At 33.9% G+C, this 19,175-nt stretch overlaps 1 protein-coding gene across 3 annotated transcripts in view; it reads right to left on the bottom strand.

The window, feature by feature from the left end:
* Positions 1-19,175, bottom strand: part of SEMA3A (semaphorin 3A) — a 331,236-nt gene that overhangs the window by 63,287 nt on the left and 248,774 nt on the right. The window lies entirely within an intron of this gene.

The following is a 19,175-nucleotide window of genomic DNA, read 5'->3' as shown; positions in this document are numbered from 1 at the left end:
ATCTAATTTTACTAAATGGATGTATCAGGAGTTCATATGACTATTTTATTCTTACTATTTACTTATTTTGAAAGATTTATTTATTTCAGAGAGAGAAATTGCTGTGAGTGCATGCACAAACTAAGCACAGAGCCAGATTCAGGGCACCATCTCATGACCCTGAGATCATGACCTAAGCCAAAAACCAAGAGTCAGATGCTCAAGTGACTGAGCCACCCAGATGCTCCTCTTTTCTTCTTATTTAATGGTTGTTAATTATCTATCAAAATATGGTCTATGTTTCTACCCTTTTATCTTGTAAGTATGTGGTCTTTTTAATTTATTGATTATAAAAGAAGCAATTATTCAATATTTCTATGTGTGAATGATATAATTATGCTCCTTAATCACTATATATCATACTGACCTTTTCTACTGCAGATTTTGGGAGCTGCATATGATGACCTGTTATTTACAAGTACACTATCTATAATGGTTTAGAGGTCTGTGCTTTATCCTGTTAAATATGGATTAGAAATATTTTGATGTCTTTAAGATTTATTTCAGTTACCTCAACTATAATGTTTTTAGACATTTCCATAATTTTTGACTATTTAGTTCCTCTTAACTACAGGAAGTTACAATATTTATAGGTGCTTCCTTGTATGAGAACCTAAATAAATTCATACTACGAATGCACTCATCCATCATCATAAGCTGTTCTTTGAACCTCTACATTTATTATGTTTTTGAATTATGTTAAATATAAACAACTGTAAGATTAGATTAGAACATTTGTTTTTTGAGAAGATCAGATGCAATTTACAGAGGAAATAATCCCCAATTTTTTTTTATTATCTCATAATGACTACATACACAGTATACATGTTGTTGTAGGTAATAATTTAGATATTAATTTTCATTGTATTTAAAGACAGAAAGGACTTAATATAGAATTTTTCCCAATAAATTCCTATAAAATTAAAAAGGTTTGGAAAAAAGATAATTATCCTTTAGTATTTTTTCATTACAGGAACTTTCAATATGAAGGGAAATTAAATGGAATACACATTATAAAATCCCTGCTCTCTAAATACAAAATCATGTTATCACTGAAGTCTATGATCATAAAGTAATTACAATATTTTGCATTCAATACAAAATAAAAATAAATTTCAAACTTTGATGAAGAAAACCAAGACAGCAAACCCTCATTTTCTACATCCAAAGAAAACAGGACTTTCTATTTAGAGAAGTCATTGTTCCATGATAACAAGTAATTTATATGATCTTACTGAGTACTGACTTCACACTAAAACTTTCTCTTAAAGAGGAAATTGGTAGCAGTTCAAAAAATGGTATTCCTGACTCACTTTATTCAAAATTACAGCACGTTTTTCTTCTCTTTGCCTGAAAGTTCATCAAATTTTTTAGACAGTGTGCTTACTCTGCTTTATTAAATGAGATGAAACAAGTGCATTTATGTGTGGTTGATTTATTTTTTAAAAGTTTCAGTGCTTAAGCAATAAACTAAAAAAAAAAAAATTACCACACCAAAGATATATAGTACAGGTATGATTTAAATCTCTCTGAGAAGGAAGAAAAACATAACAGTATCTCCTTTCTACTATACTCCAATCCACGGTCATATCTCACTCATATAAGAAAAACTATACATATTTAAGATGCATTTTGGGGTACCTGGGTGGTTCGGTCAGTTAACTGTCTGACTCCTGATTTTACCTCAAATGATGATCTCAGGGTCCTGAGATGGAGCCCTATGCACTGGGCTCCACGCTCAGCGGGGAGCTCACTTCTTTTCCTCTCCCTCTGTCCCTTCCCCACCCACCCCCATTTATGCATGCTCTCTCTAATAAATAAACCCATACATCTTTTGAAAAAAAAAAAAAAACAATTATAGACAGAATGAGAACACAAGTCTCAGACTATGAGAAAATATTTGCAAAACACACATTTGACAAAGGAGTGTTATCCAGAATACATAAAGAACTCTTAAAACTCAATAATAAGCAAACCATCAACTTAATTTAAAAAGAGCCAAAGACATTAACAGGCATCTGACCAAAAGAGATAGATAGCAAATAAGCACAGAAAAAGATGCCCCACACCATGTCATTAGGAAACTACAAATTAAAACAACAAGGTATCAGCATACACATATTGGAATGGCCTAAATCCACAATGCTGACAAAAACAAACTCTGGTGAGGATATGGAGCAACAGGAACTCTCCCATTCAATGCTGTGGGCCATCTAAACGGTACAGCCACCTTGGAATATAATTTGGTGTGTTTTTTGTTATTGTTTTTACAAAATTAAACATACTGTTACCATGTGGCCTAGTAATCACACTCCTTGATTGACCCAAAGGAGCTGAAAAGTTATATCCACACAAAATCCTCCACATAGATGTTTATAGGAGTTTTATTCAAAATTACAAAAACTTGATAGACACACCAACATGTGCTTTAGGAGGTGAGTGGATAAACTAGGTTGCATCCAGACAATGTAGTATTATTCAAAGTTATAAAGAAATGAGCCATAAAGCCATGAAAAGACACTGAGGAAATTTAAATGCATATTAGTAAGCAAAAGAAGCCAATCTGAAAATGTTATATATTGTATGATTCCAACTACTTGACATTTTGGAAAGACCAAAACTATGAGGCCAGTAAGAAGAGAAGTCATTGCCATGAGTTAGGGAGTAGGGAGAACAAACAGGATAAGCACAGAGGATTTTTAAATTAGTGAAACTTCTCTGTATGGCACTATAATGGTGGATGCATGTCATTATATACATTTTTCCAAATCCGCAGAATGTATAACATGAAAAATGAACCCTATTGACTTTGGGTGATACTGATGTATAGGTTATAATGTGTAGGTTTACCAACTATAAGAAATGTACCACTTTGGTAGTGGGATATAGATAAAGAGGGAAACTATGCATGTGTGAGAGAAGGGTTACATGGAAATCTCTGTACTTTACTCAATTTTGCTACAAACCTAACTAAAACTGCTCTTAGAAATAAAGTCTATTATTAAAAATTAATTATAACAGCATTAGTACCTAAATTAATAGTGTTTCTGTGCATTAAGAACTTTAATGGGGGGTCCAACTTTTTCTTATTATAAACATTTTCTTTTACTATTTACTAATTAGTATTTACTAATATTATTTACTATTATTAAGAACATTTTCTTTTACTCCTCACTAACATTTTAAATCAGAAAAAGTCATTTGATTCATCTTATTTTTCAACATTAAATAAATAAGATAAAACATACATTGTTTTTAAAATATTAAGGTAATGAGGTAAGAGACTTCCTATTATTTATATCATCCTTGTAATACTGGAATTACAGACAGCAAAACTGGAACTTATGAATTCCAGTAACAGTTTTATTCAGAAAAAAAGCTGATTTTCATATAATCAAAAAATTTGCTTTGTCAAAATTTCTCAGTATGTGATCTCACAAAATTTTTTTTACTCTTTGAAATAAGAAGTCAACTTTATAAGTGAAATAGGAAAATGCCCTTTTTTATATCTGCCCATTTCCTGGGACGTGGTAGTAATTCAAGCCCTCATTCAAGGACTGCATTGACAGGGGGTTTTTTCCTGTGAGTTGCCTCTGATTAGACCCTTGGGATCTAGGGAAAAGAAAAATTCTATAAGAATGTGGCCTGATTCTTAAAATAAAATAATGATTTAGGGACCAGGGAAGATTTAGGTCAATTTTTATTTGACACAGACCTTAGCAACTTTTTAATAACATGAATGCTATTATAGATAGAAACTAATTATCCTGATTGCAACAATAGCAGACCTTCAGCTCTGGTCAGATAGTGTTCTCAAAAATGCTGGAAATACGGGATCTCGTCAAAGAAGAAAAACATGTTCAACTGTGATATAATTAGCAGTTTCCATGGCTTTTGTTCTTAAGAGACAATAACAGTCTTGATTCTTGAAAATGTCTAATTATATAGGAAGGGAAATTCAAGGCAGATGATAATTTATAGCATAATTTCAAAGTAATTAGAATTTGAATAAAATAATTCTTATTATACATCCTGTTTAATTTGCAAGATATTACCCCTTAAGAAATAGCAGTTCACATTTTACATTAGTTACAATTTTCTGTACTTTCCTAATCACACTCTATTGAAAACAAACAATTATTGTTATTTTAACAACACAACTTTCCTTATTTTTAGTTTGAGTTTTGTTTTAGGATTGCATCTATGTGAACTAAATGGTGAAAAAGTTGTTGGTTATATTTATATGAAATTTGGAAAGTTCTTTAATTAGAAGGGTTCTATTATACATATAAAATCATATTTATCATAAAATCACACATTTTATGTAACTGTATAATATACAAAATCATATATATATATAAATATGTAATATACAAAGTCATATATATAAAAATCACACCACACTCTTATAATTTAAAATTTTAGGTTGTAATATAAAATTTAAAGTTGTAACATAAATGTATAATTTTTAGTTTTGTATTTGGGTTTCATTCTGTTTTTCTGCACTAAAAATCTACCCAATTTTGATGCTCTGACAAAAAGATGTTTAGAGAAAAATAAGAGTTATCGCATATTTTAAATTCTATGTTGCTATTTTCCCATCTGCTTTATTTTTTTTTAAAGATTTTATTTTTTATTTATTTATTTGACAGAGAGAGAGATCACAAGTAGGCAGAGAGGCAGGCAGAGAGAGAGGAGGAAGCAGGCTCACCTGCGGAGCAGAGAGCCCGATGCGGGGCTCGATCCCAGGACCCTGAGATCATGACCTGAGCCGAAGGCAGCGGCTTAATCCACTGAGCCACCCAGGCGCCCCCCATCTGCTTTATTATTTAAAATATTATTAGTACTAGTCCAGCTGTAACTGAAAGACAGTTGATTTATAATGGTTTTGAAACAAGTTTTTTTTTAAATTATTTGGGGTTTCACTGAACCCTAAAGGTCATCACCTCTATCACAATTTCTTTTTTTTTTTTTTTTAAATTTTTAACATTTACCAAGACATGCAGTGGTGGGAGATTTTATGGGCTCTGGTAAACATGCAACCAGTTGTATTAATCTGACACTGTCTCAGCAGAACGGATTCAAGCAGGGTAAGGTAGGTCCTATTAGCCTTACATAGAGGTCTTACCAGTGATTGGGCTTGAAATTCCAGCCAATCTGCTCAAAGGACACAAGTAGCTAGTACTTATATCTCCCCAGTTTAAATGGAAGCAAAAGCCTCTAATTTCAGAAGGCTGATTAGAGGAATTGGGGAGTTTAAATTAGACCACACACATCAGGAGCAATAATTTAATCTAACCAATGAATGCACAGAAGCACACACACACATTCTTGTGTGCTGTCAATTTAAGCTGCGATATAAGATAGTAGACTGGAACAAAACCATTATGTCTCTATGTCTCTTGAATAATCAAAGATGTAATATACTTTGTAATGTTTTAGTCCAGTCCTTCTCAAGTTTTAATGTAGGATCTTGATAGAGTGCAGATTCTAATTCAAAGGGTCTGGGTAGGCTCGGAGATTTTGCTTTTCTAATGAGCTCCCAGAGAAGCACATGCTGCTCATCCGAGGGCCAAATTCCTAGCAGCAAAGGTATATACTAAGTTTTCAGCGATTAAAACTATGCATAAATAAAACGATTCATTCTATGAACTGTTATAGGGTAAAATCCTTTAACCCTGGCAAATCTTTGCTTTTTAAAAATGGATGAGCCTGTATTTTCCCATCTAACTTAATAAACATTTCCTTTGGGTAAAATCTTTAGCAAAGAACCGAAATACACAAAGTTTAAAATGGTAAATACTATAATGAACACGTCAGAGACAAAACTGAGAGTTTAGAAGATATGGGTTTAGTCTCAGGTTTCACTCAACAGCAGGTTACTACTATCCTCTTGTAAGTTGCTTAAATTTTATTATTTGCAGTTTTCTATTTCACAGGGTTTTTGGGAGGATGAAGTGATCTTATAGGAAGCACTGTGAAAAGCATAAAATACTATACAAGTATAGGATTCAATTGTTCATGATTATTTCAATTATTTCCTTAGGTAAGGACATCAATTTCTCAAACCATTGCTTTAATTATTATTAAAACTTTCAAATATTCAGTGTAATAACAATGTCACAGCATCTACAGTGTGGTAGATTCAATTTAAAATTGCTTCTGATGCTTAAATCAATTTTCATTTTTTGCTTAGCAAAGGTGCTGTATTAACACTATTCTTACTTTTTTTACTTTTTTGTTTTTGCAACTCTTTCCAATTGTTTCTGATTTAAGAATCATTGTGTATTCTGAGTACTAACATAAAGTTGTTTCTATAGATACCTAATCAAAAAAATCCCTGTCTATTTTTTAGTAAGTACAGGGTTAGCCATTTTATTTTATTAACAGTAAGAAATGGTTTCTAATGCCTTTAATATGGATTAAGTTGAGGTTAGCTCCACTTTCTAGTGGACTTCCAATTTCAAATAAAATAACTATTAAAAAATATATAGAACCATTATCTGAACAATACTCTTGAGTCCTATATAATTATATATTATTAGAATATATTTATTAGACCACATAACAAGAAATATATATATCCCCATCTTTCTAATCCATTCATCAGTTGATGGACACTTGGCTGTTTCCATTATTTGATTACTGTAGATAATGCTGCCACAAACATTGGGGGTATATATATACCTTTGAATTAGTATTTTTGTATTCTTTGGGTGAATACCTAGTAGTAGTTATACTAGATCATAGGGTAGTTCTATTTTTAACTTTTGGAGGCAACTCCATACTGTTTTCCAGAGTGGCTGGTCCAGTTTGCATTCTCACCAACAGTGCAAAAGGATTCCCCTTTCCCTGTATTCTCACCAACACCTGTTGTTTCTTGTGTTGCTGATGCTGCCATTCTGACATCATTATAGTTTTGACTTAAAATTCCCTAATAACCAATGACACTGAGCATCTCTTCATGTGTCTGTTGGTCATCTGCATGTCTTTATAATTAGGAATATCTAACATTAAAATAACATGAAAGCCAATGTCATATTATCTACAGTTTTTCTGATTCCAACAGATTTGCATTCTTTTTCCTTATAACTTGAAAGGGTTTCCAATTTCTTAATTTTTTTTGAACTGCCTTAGACACACAGTCTCTAAGAGAAGACTGTAGGTGTACAGACAAAAGATAGCCTACCTCATAAATTGTTATATCTCACTATCATTTCATAGTGAAAGCCTCAGTCAGTAGCTTTGATACTGAATCAAAGTCTGAAAATCAACTGAATAAATAAAATTTGTGTTTCCTTGAAAGAAAAATGGATATACCCCCCCTTTAAATAATGGTTTTAAGATACTAAGGCATCTTTGAAAATACATGCATATGATCGCACTTCTAGGATTTTTCATTTATAAAAAGTTCTGTAAGTACTATCCTGGAGGGCAGGAATCCCTCTTACTCAGCTGTTTCTTATAACAGTTCTTGGTACCTAGAGAGTGCTTAATGCATGCAGAAAATGGAAGTTGCCTAGAGAAATATGTTGGTAGCTAGCTATTCACCATGCTATTATCATTAATCTAGGAGGATTTAGAATACAGCTGCAGGGGAAAAAGAGAGAATAGCATTCTATGTCATGTCAGTAACTGGGGTGAGTGATAAACTTGTTATGCACAGAGAAACAAATACTGTTGACTGAGATGAAAAGGGATTTAGACTTGGGGAGATTAAAAATACTCATTAAAAACAGAAAATAAATATATTTTATTTTGTAAAAATAAGCACCTATTAAATCAGTTTAATCTCTGCCTAAGAGTGATCTATTCTTAACTTCCCATTAAAATGTAGCTTTTTAAACCTCTATCATATCGTATTACATAGTATCTTCATCGTTCTTGTTGATCATATATTAAGAAATAAAATGGCAATCTGAGTATTTTCAGGAATTATTATACATTCTACTAACATTTTCCAATGCTCTGAAGTATGAAAAAATTTCTTAGTATGTATCACATCTAACTTACAAGACACACTTCAGGGACAGATCTTGGCAGGATAGGAGATTTTATGGTGCACTTTTAGGGGTTTTCTATTTTGGTTTGTGTATTACAAATTTTATTAGCGTGATAGATGTTGTTTATTATGGCTGAGGGACACAGACAAAATCTAATCAGGAAGTTATTTACCATTAGGAAATACTCTTTTCAACCTTTATTTCTCCTTTCCTTTTCACTTTCTTTGCAGGCTCTATCCAGTGACAGATTCGTTTTTTAAAAAATGGCTTTTTCCTCTGTATATGTATTCTTATCCTAGAACACATGCAGTAGTTTTTAGTAATCAATCACAATAGCAATGACTTACTCAGCTGCCTCAGTTGTACTGAAGTATATTAGAAGTTTCATTTTGTTATGATTATCAGGACATTCTTTACTAACATACTAGTAACATCTATGAATAACTATGATTTTTGCAAGGATGATGAGTTTAGGAATTCACATGAGTGGCTTACAGGCAGTATTGCTAAGTGGAGTTGCACCACATTTAAAAAATCAAAATGATAAAATTAATCAAAGTAATAATAAATTTTAGTAAGAAGTCTGCAAATCTCCCTAACATGGCTACCTTCTTTGGTGCTGTCTGCTGTATCACTACCAAATGACTTGTGCACTGCACAACATCAAAGCTGGACCTGTTAACAGTCTGCCATTATTTTTATATTTCATGCTACCACATTCCTTGTTCCACCATTCTTTTCAATTGCTTTCTACAAGTTGCTCTCAGAAATTAATGACAAAGGAAGGAAATAAAAATAGTTTCAGCTTGGACAAAAGATGGAAAATTAGTTCACATTTTAAGACTCATTAACACACAATTATCTCAAGGTCTTTCTAAGGCAATTTTACTATAATTTTCTTAATTTGGGCACTGACTGGCTGATCAGAGTTGGCTATATTTACCTCGGTAACTATGAAGGAATGTGATTTTTCTCCTTGTATTTAAAGGAAATCAACAGCAATGACATAACAGAAAAGGCAGTCATTAGTTTTCTTATGGCAAACAGCATTAACCCACTACTTCAATAATCACTCTTCAATCAAATTATTTAGTATGATTTCTGCAAACACATGAAAATAACTGATGAAAGGTGTCCTACACCTTGTTGGTTCAGCCTAGTCCTATTCTGTAATGCAATTTGTCAGTATAACTAGGTTTCTTTCCCTTTAATTCACCCCAAAATGAGTAATGTTTCATGATAATCCATGTGTTATTGTTGCCTATCTTCAGAATTCACTTATTTTTGTATGACTTACAAGACTGCTATCATCCTGTAAAACATTTGTACAATTTGTTTATTTATTCTTTTTTTTTTAAATATTTTATTTATTTATTTGACAGAGAGAGAGGTCACAAGTAGGCAGAGAGGCAGGCAGAGAGAGAGGGAGAAACAGGCTCCCCACTGAGCAGAGAGCCCGATGCGGGGCTCGATCCCAGAACCCTGAGATCATGACCTGAGCCGAAGGCAGAGGCTTAAACCACTGAGCCACCCAGGCACCCCTGTTTATTTATTCTTAAATGTGTTTAGAAAACATATTTGATAAACACTGACTCTATGCATAAATAGCAATTACATGGGAGTCATCATTTTGATACCAGCCTGGGCAATACTTAACTTTCTGGATCAGAGATACAAAGTTCACTGAATTCTAAGTGGGTCATAAGACAATGTATAAACTGAAAACACTATTATTCTATACTGGCTGTAATTTAAATTCTATTGTATGCTAAGCAGAAAAAGCAGGTGGATCCCAAAGGGAAAGCTAAATCTGCTGTCACCTATTTCCCATATATATTCATGTTAGGATTTTATAAATGTATAAATGGGACAGCTCTCTTTGAAAGTGAAACCCCGGTACTTTTTTTAAGCAACTGAATGAGTAAAAGAGATTATTTGGATTTATGTGAATTTAGACAAATTCATGTGAAGAGACACATTTTTGATGGTTCCCTTACACTGTCAGCTTACATTAAATCCAAAAATGGTTATAATTTAGCAAATCATCAAGCAAAATACTAAAAACTACATTTCTAATAAATAAAACATTATACTTATATCAATTTATAAATTATTATTGCTAATGAATTACTACTAGTTTTCAGGCATGTATCTATATTTTTGAATCTATCTACTATAGTACCACATGGATAGTGACGTACAGCTTAACATGCAAAATTTAATTGATGATCCAAAAGTGCTATAGGAAACTGAGAGAATGATGAGAGCAGGATGTAGGAGGTAGGGGTGGGAATTGAAGGGGCTTTGATTTTCTCTTATCTAGTTTCTTAAATCTAGTTATAGTGTATAGTGACACAAACAATTCTAACTTGAAAATACTCTTTTAAAGATTTTATTTGTTTATTTTAGAGAATGAGGGAGAGAGAGAGATACAGTGAAGTGAAGGGGGGTAGGGAGTAGTAGGGAGGGAGAGACTCTCAAGTAGAACCCACACTAAGTGTGGAGCCGGTTGCAGGACTCAGTCTCAGAACTTTGAGATCATGACCTGAACCAAAACAAAGAGCTGAATACTACACCAAGTGTACCACTCAGGCGCCCTTGAAAATGTTCTTTTAAAGAGCATCTAAACATACTTAAATCTTCCTTATTAATGTTATTGGGAAAACATTTTAAAGACCCCTTTTCTGGATAACATTCTGTAATTTATATTTCATTGATATATGAAGTTAAGAGCATTACAATGCCTTTTGGTCATGCGTAAGTAACTTAGTGTGATTAAGTTTAAGAAATATATATTTTTTTATGGAAGCAAAGGAGTGGTAGGTTACTTTCATCAAAATATACAGACATCCTTAACTGAGAAATCCTGTATGTACAGACTCAGTCTAAGGAAAGGGCATATATCATCATCACTCCATCTCACCATTTTGCTCTTGTCCTTCAGCCACTTTCATTGCTTTCAGTTGCTCTCAGAAATTAAGAGAAATTAAGGAAATACTCTTTTCAACCTTTATTTCTCCTTTCCTTTTCACTTTCTTTGCAGGCTCTATCCAGTTAAGTGAAATTATGCACTCTACTGCTCAGTTAAGTGAGATTATGCACTCTACTACTATTGTTCCATTCCTTAAAATTCTTACATAACATTATAAAGCCAGCTAACATCAACTGATTTGTTTTGTCTGTTTTTGATAACAGTAGTCACCTTTGCAAAGGCTTTATATGAATCTACTCACACATAATCCTCACAACTACCAAACAGAGGAAGAAATATTATTTGCATTAGAAAAAAGGGAACACGAAGACAGAAATCTCCTATCAGCTATCTACAGTTGTCAGCTCATGTCCAGCTCAAGCAGTCAGGCTCCACAGACTCCACTATCTCAAGGGGTTATAGACGACATCCACACACGAACAAATTTAAAGCAAAACTGTGACAGAGCAGGACAGATGATTTTCCTAGAGTCATCAAAGCAGTCAATGCCTTCTTAATTAAAATTTTGACTAAAATTTGACTAAAATTTTATTTGCTACTTTAATACTAAAGCTAAATATTTTATATATTCTGGACGTAATAAGTGCTCCACAACAACAACTAATTAAAACGCAACAGGCCAAGAGCAGGTTTACAAAGGCAAACGTCACCTTCAAATAGGTTCACTGTATGAATCTACCAAAGGTGCCATACACATATGTTTGAAGCCAACTGCAAATGGCAGCAGTGGCAACCCCAGCTGCTGGGAGCATGTACCATATTATCAGACACTGTTCTTATTAACTTATATGGACTGTCTCATGAAGCCTCAGAAAAACAGTATATTAGTATTAACTGTGTTTTATAAATGATAAAGGGGTGATGAAAATAAGTGAATTGCCTCCAATGTTGTGTAGGTAGTAGATGGAAGGACCTGGGATACAAAATCAAACAATGTGACCCCGGAGCCTCCATAGCAGATTCATTTAAGAACTTCTTACTTTTGGGGCACCTGGGTGGCTGAGGGGGTTAAGCCTCTGCCCTCGGTCATGATCTCAGGGTCCTAGGATCTGGCCCCACATTGGGCTCTCTGCTCAGCAGGGAGCCTGCTTCTCCTCATTCTTTACCTGTCTCTCTGCCTACTTGTGATCTCTCTCTCTGTCAAATAAATAAATAAAATCTTAAAAAAAAAAATTTCTTACTTTTTATTTCCTGAAGTATAAGGTGAAGTGGAAGGTCCCATAACAAATATGAACACCTGTGTGCTCTTAAGATTCAAAGGTGGAAAGATTAAAATCGATCCAGAGTGTGGTATGGTTAAATGAAAAAGAGTAAATTTGAGGATGACCAACTCTATTTTGAGTGTGTTGGTGTTTAATACTGGAAAAGTTATTTAGGATTAGACAATAAAGGACTTGACAGGCCGCAAAATCTAGATTCATTTCACCTGTAAATTGAAAGACATAAACGATTTTTGAATGGGGAATATGAGATAGCCATCGGAGCTGTTATTAGGGAGATATCTGATAATGGTATCTAAAAAGAAAGAGTATACATGGCTTATTGTGGGAGGGAATCTTAAAAATAAATTGTAAATAATAGTTTATTGACTGAAACAAATTTTCATCATCAAAAACAGCACATAGAATTTCTTTTGTCCTAAGCTTGCAGATTTCATTTCTAGGCATGATTATCTGATTTGATAATTTTAAAAAATAAACAGCATAATACAAATTCTCAGGAGTCAATATCTCTCCTTAACTCAGTTAATTTTATCGGGCATGTGAAGATTACACTGCAGAAATAGTTAGGGTATATAAATGAGAAGACACGATCTACATGAAAAGGCAGGTTTCTTTGTAACATTTTCCCATTTTTGGTATTCTCATATTAGCTTTTGAGACATTATAATTAAAACCTTCCTGTCTGAAAGCTTCTGAAACCTACCACCAAGTAAGTATGTGTGTCAAGTGGACATTTAATAATACTGCAAACTTATTCTTCTCCCTCAGAGTGATCACAAGGTAAGAAGTGTTCTGTTTTGTTTTTTGTTTTTTTTTTTCCCCCAAACTATCCATGCCATTAAAATTCAATGGCATTGCTTGCCGTCATTCAGCTTTATCTGGGTAAAATCCTTTAATTCCCCAGCCCCTGCTGTTGGGGAGCTCTAGGCTCATCACACTTAACCTCTGCCTAGGCTTCTCAGAAAAGAATTTGTTTCAGTCCATTCATAGTTTCAATAGTTGAGCAAGCCACACGCAACTGCACACTGGTCTTTTACCCTGAGCACACTAATCTGATTGTTTTTCCACTCTACAAACTCTGGGTCAACAATCAAGCTGCCGCCAGAAACTAATTAATTTGCAAACAGGCTTCTGTTTTCACAGAGGGAAAGCTTTTGAGAGCCATGTCAGAGAGGCCGGTCACACCATGGTTACACGCATTGTCATGGCATCCACTTCTTTGGGTAAATCTCTTGCTTGATGTCACTGCACACATGAACCCAGATTACCCAGTCAGCAGTAAATCCCTATTGAGGCCCAGTGAGCTCTGAATGTAGTGAGTCTAGAAGAGGAAATTGGTATAGACAGGCTCTCTATTCATTAAACTGATGGTAAGACCAGAGAGAAAAATGTTAAAAACCAGAAGAAATAGGGAGCTGGCTTTTACTTAAAGAATTTTCCAAGATAGTCTCATTTTTCTATATTTTCATAGACTTTAATTTAAAAAGTGGGATTCCCTAAAATAAATGTAATAATTTCCTTAAATGTTACTTTTCTACTTTCACCATTCAGTGATAAATTCTGAAATAAGTGGTTCGAAGTTTGTGGCTAATATGTTGTACTTTTTAGCTCATCACTGAAAAAAGTTAACAGAGCATATCCTAACAATTGTATTCAGGTACATTGCCTCAGAGGCCTGAAAAAACGAATCACTTCCTAAGCATTGCCACTAATGAGTTAAATTTTATTCCAAAATTTTATTCATTTTTCTTCATTAGTGCTATGTAATTTCAAACAAAATCAGTTAAAAGTGATTATGTTCTTCAGAGAAATGTGACATAGAAAATGGGTCCTCAGAAAAAGAGACCAAATAAAGTTATATTTTGGTAACTTTGTGCTCCTTATGAAAAGAAAAAGCATATGTAGTGAGTTCATTAAATTTATCATCATTTGAAGAGTAGAATAATTTCATGCTATGTATTGTTTTTAAAAAAAGATACTTTTGGGGGGTAGCATTATTTATCAGTATGAAAATTTTTCTGGGCAATAGATTCATGAGGAAAAAACTTCAGATAACTATTTGGTTGTGTTTAGGTAGAGATTGTTTTGGACTATTACATATCTATGTTTCAGGATCATTTCAGCAAAAATAACCAAAAATATTATTGTTTTTATTTTTGACTCTTTACATTCATGCCTCAGATGTTTAATGAATACAAAGTATAATTCATAGGAGATGTAATTCAAAAGTTAAAAAAAGATGATATTCCTGCTGCTTTTTCATATGCTATGAAAACCAATATGACATTTATGGTTGTTATTGTTTTAACTGAATGGTCACTTAATTTCTATGATACTCATCTGTTCATATAACCATAAAATAAGGCATCCAAAAGGCTTTTTCTCCCAAGGTCAGCAAAATAATATTGATGTACTTAAGCCAGAGAAATAATTCAGACTGGTATCATTAAGAAGTCTGACATTGTGCAAAGCCAGATAATTCATTTTACTTATAAAAATTTCTAATTGGATACTCTGACAGTTTATGCCTTTAAAGATGATAGTATTAAAATAGAGCACTGAAAGAGTTATACAAGTGATTTCAGATTATGTACTATGTAATATTAATTTGTGCTCTCATAGATTACTTGCGGTCACACCGCTTGGTTCTATTTTCATAAAAATGTCTTGTGGAGAAACTTGAATCTTTAGAGAACATGAAATATCCTAGTACATGACCACAGAGGAAGCTATCCTGATTCCAAAGAGGGCAAGCCATCCTGGTATGAGTGTTACAAGTGAGAGGAAGTGGAATGATGACTTGCATGCCATTTCAATTATAGAAAAAAGCAAGTGGGTTGGTCTATCCACAGGCACGATCCTTTTAGGAAATTCCACTAAAAGAAAACAGGTCTTCCTGAAATGAGTGGGAAGGCCTCACACTCTGAGCACTGTAATTAGGTCTGTTTGTGTTCACTGGGCCTTGGCTCTCTCAACGATCCATGTGGTTTCATATATTAAACCCGACTCTGACTGCCCTTTCACCCTGACTCAAATAAAGTAACTCACAGAATGAATCTGACAAAGCTTCCTAAGCATGCTCCACCCAATGGATGTGGGATAAAGGATACAGAGTAAATTCACAATTATTAAGTGTGTACTCTATGCCAATCATTCACTTAGTAGTTTTTACACATTATCATGTGGTCAGTTTTCCACAACTATAAGAGGTTAAGTAATATTATAATTCCATTAAAAGTAGGAGTCAACATGACGCTTTGTCTTACTCCAAAGACCAGTCTTTCCTCATATCACCTTGCATCCCAGCATTAGTCCAAGACAAGAACAATATTGGAAATAGTGTCCATCAAGAAGAAAAATAAATGTAAGTTAGCCATCCATCTGCTCTAATGAGTGGCTAACATGTGTAAGAACTAAGTGGTATTTACATACTAAATGTTAAGAAATCATTATTATAACAGAAACATAAACTTATTTGCTTCCTTACTATGAATATATAGAGAACAACTATACCTAAGTTTCACAGTGTTAGTAAGTTGAAATTGGATTTGAAGTTTAAGTGAAGTTAAAATGACAATATATTAAGCGAATTTCTAATACACAAGAAAAACAGTGAATTCAGGCACATCATGTCAAACACATATAAGTACACTTTCTGAAATCAGAAGTTGTTCTAAGAACTAGTAACTTTAAACCAGGGTTTAAAAAATTTAATTTAAAAAATTTTTGATTTAATTATTTTTTAAAAAGCAGTTATGTAAAAGCCGACAGATTCCATCTCTCTTCTGTTTCTTCATCTAAAATTGTTACTCATTACTAATTTTTCCTATTAAAATGAAGCTAAATTTAAACCTTGGCTGATGCTATTATAAAAATGTAAATTTTAGTGATTATGAAAATAGTGAAATTAAAAATATCAAGATATTTAAGATCTAATTCTAGGCAAATGATTTTGTTTTTTTCTTTAGCAGGAACAAAAATTAAAAGTCATCTAAAATAGGTCAACTGATTTGTTCAAAAAAATTGAATAGGTTTGAATGATTTGAGAAAAGTCACTCCTGTGCCAAAATCAATTTTAATAGCCCCAAAGACCTTTCAAAAAGTACCTTGCTAGTATTTGTTACTTCTGGCAGCACAAATGATTGTGTAGTCTTCGCTGATGCCTCAAACTCATTTATTTTATGCATGAATATGTAAACATTATGCTTCCAATTTTATTCTGGAATGGCATTTAATTTCAGGAGGCTTGTGATTCACACAGTCCCTTGGTTCTCTCTCCAATGTGTCTGCATCCTCCCTTGTGCAGCAGTTCTGGTTTCTGCACCCTGTCAAATGTAACCTTTGTGCTAATTTGGTAAAATCAGTTCTCACGTTTAGTGCTGAGAGACTGATAACTGAATTCTCAAATGAACTACACATTTGCAAGATGAAGTACAGAGCTGTAGACAATGACTGCTTTCCCACAGTGTAAATTCTTCAGATTCAGCTGTCAACATGTAAGTGTGCAACACAAAAGCAACTTTAACTTGATGACTTTTTTCCTCCAAGGCCATAAAAATGAAATGGATACTATACTCTCCTTTATGTTAGTCCATCTTCTTGGATTTTCTTTTGGATGGACAGTGGAAGCCTATATGCCCTTTAGAATTCTTAGTAGATCAAAGTCTCCTTCTTGCTGAATAAAAATATTTTTCCCTCCTACATAAATATTTCAGTTTGAGAACAGACAAGATAGCAATGTTAAGAGTTTTATTCCCCCAACTGATTTTGACTCCATACAAAGTTTAATAATTTACAGAGGATATTTTAAAATTGTTCTCTGCAATTTTGTTGGAGCATGGCTCTTGTATAGTTTTGCACACATAGTTTTATGGTGATCTCAGCATCTTTTCTTTTCCTTGGTGAGGCCTCTAATTTTTCATATGGTCACCTACCATTCCTCCTGAACCCCCCAGCACGGGTATTTGATTCTATGTCCAGACCCTTCTGATTACCACAGTTTTTGTACTCAATTATGAATGATCTTTTTCTAAAAATTTATTTATTTGACAGACAGAGATCACAAGTAGGCAGAGAGAGAGAAGGTGGGGGGGGGGGGTGCCGGCTCCCTGCTGATAAGAGAGCCGAATGCGGGGCTCGATCCCAGGACTCTGAGATCATGACCTGAGCCGAAGGCAGAGGCTTTAGCCCACTGAGCCACCCAGGCGCCCCTATGAATGATCTTATACATCATCTGCATGTAAGATACAAACAATGGGGAAGTGATGTCAAGCTTACTGGAAACTTGGCAGAGCAAGAAATGAGGGAAGCTAAGAGAAGTGGCACTTTAAAGAGAAAGGGGTATTTAACAGTGAGAAATACTGCAAGAGATAGTATACACATGGACAGACTGATTATAAAACAGGGTATAGAAAATTATTTGTGTCTTTTGGAGAAGCAGCTCCCTGGGCTCAAACTCAGGTTTAAAGTGGCTAATGGTGCTGAAAACATTGAGGAAACAAGATCCTAACCAGACTATGGACTTAGACACACAGGGATTTTACATCATACCAGGATTAAAGGAAGAATTTGGATAGAATAGATGAGCAAGTTTTCAGGTCAGGGGAAGAAATCAGGGAAGGAGAGAGAGAAAGACAGCAAAGAAATGTACACTGGGTAAATTTATAAAAAAAACAATAAAATTAAGAGCAAAGGCAGTGTGGTCAAACATGGAAGGTAAGAGGCACACCATTCACACTAATACATAAATAAGAGGATGATCAGGAATGTTGCAGGATGGCAGAGAAGCTGGCTGAGGTAATTTGAAGTATGTTTTATGTTTTGAATAGTCACTTTACAGTACGGAAATATATCAGAACAAAAATTATCACAGAAAACTCATGGTCTTCTGAAGTTTCAGCAATATTCCCAGAAGTATGATTTTTCTCTAACAAACCAATGAAAGAGAGAGGTGATAAAAGGAATTCTGGGTACCCCAAAAGGGCAGGAAAAACAGGTGTGGTAAAAGTTCAAAGAATGAGATATTCAAGCATCTTACTGAGAACACAGACGGACTATAACCCATGAGCTCCATCCTTATTAATGAGGCAGGTGAAACCAGGAAAAAGTTCGTGGATGGCAGATTAGGGTCTGGACAGCTTTATTTCATAAGACCAAAGACAGATTATATATGGAGATAGTTAATAAGAAAAACATGACAATATTGTGGGGGCCATTATAAAAATCTTAATAAATGTGTGAATAATCAAAAAAATCAAACTCTACATAGAAGAATAGATTAGGATTACAAATACGAATGAAAATGTATTTATTTTAGGCATATACATTCTGAACATTTGCTCCTCTATTAAATTTATTTATATACTAAAAAGAGAAAGACATAAAAAATCTATTTGATCAAGTTGAAGCCAGTGCCTGAAGTTTAAGAAACTGGGTTCCTGCTCCAAGTCTTCCATTACTAGGTTACAGATAATCTTAGATAAAATATTAGTCTTATTTTTCTCACCTAAACAAACTGAGAGAAGATATTAAGAAGATCAAAAGAGAATCAAATGAAATCATATAAAAATCCTCTGAAATTCTGAAAACACTTTCAACATAATGTTATTAGCACTACAATCTGTTTAAGCGTTCAAGAATGTGTATGACACTCTCAGGGCAATATGAGAGGTGTGGAGGAAAAAAATACTACATCATGAGATTTGTTGTGGTATCTGTGTAAGACAGGACTGGTAAGCCATTATCTGTTTCCATTGCCTCCCTTCCGCAGCTCCAGCCCAGATCTATTTCTTTCCACAGTTAACTACTGAGAAACTTCAATTCTGGCACGAAGCAAATATTTTCCTGGGTTTTTAATCTCGTTTTTCTCGTCTTCCCCTGTTTTCTCACCCACAGTCATGAATCACCACCCTGAGTTTA

This window comes from Meles meles, chromosome 10, assembly GCF_922984935.1.
Source record: "Meles meles chromosome 10, mMelMel3.1 paternal haplotype, whole genome shotgun sequence".
In the NCBI taxonomy this organism is placed as follows: domain Eukaryota; kingdom Metazoa; phylum Chordata; class Mammalia; order Carnivora; family Mustelidae; genus Meles; species Meles meles.
This window is presented reverse-complemented; position numbering and strand designations above follow the sequence as displayed.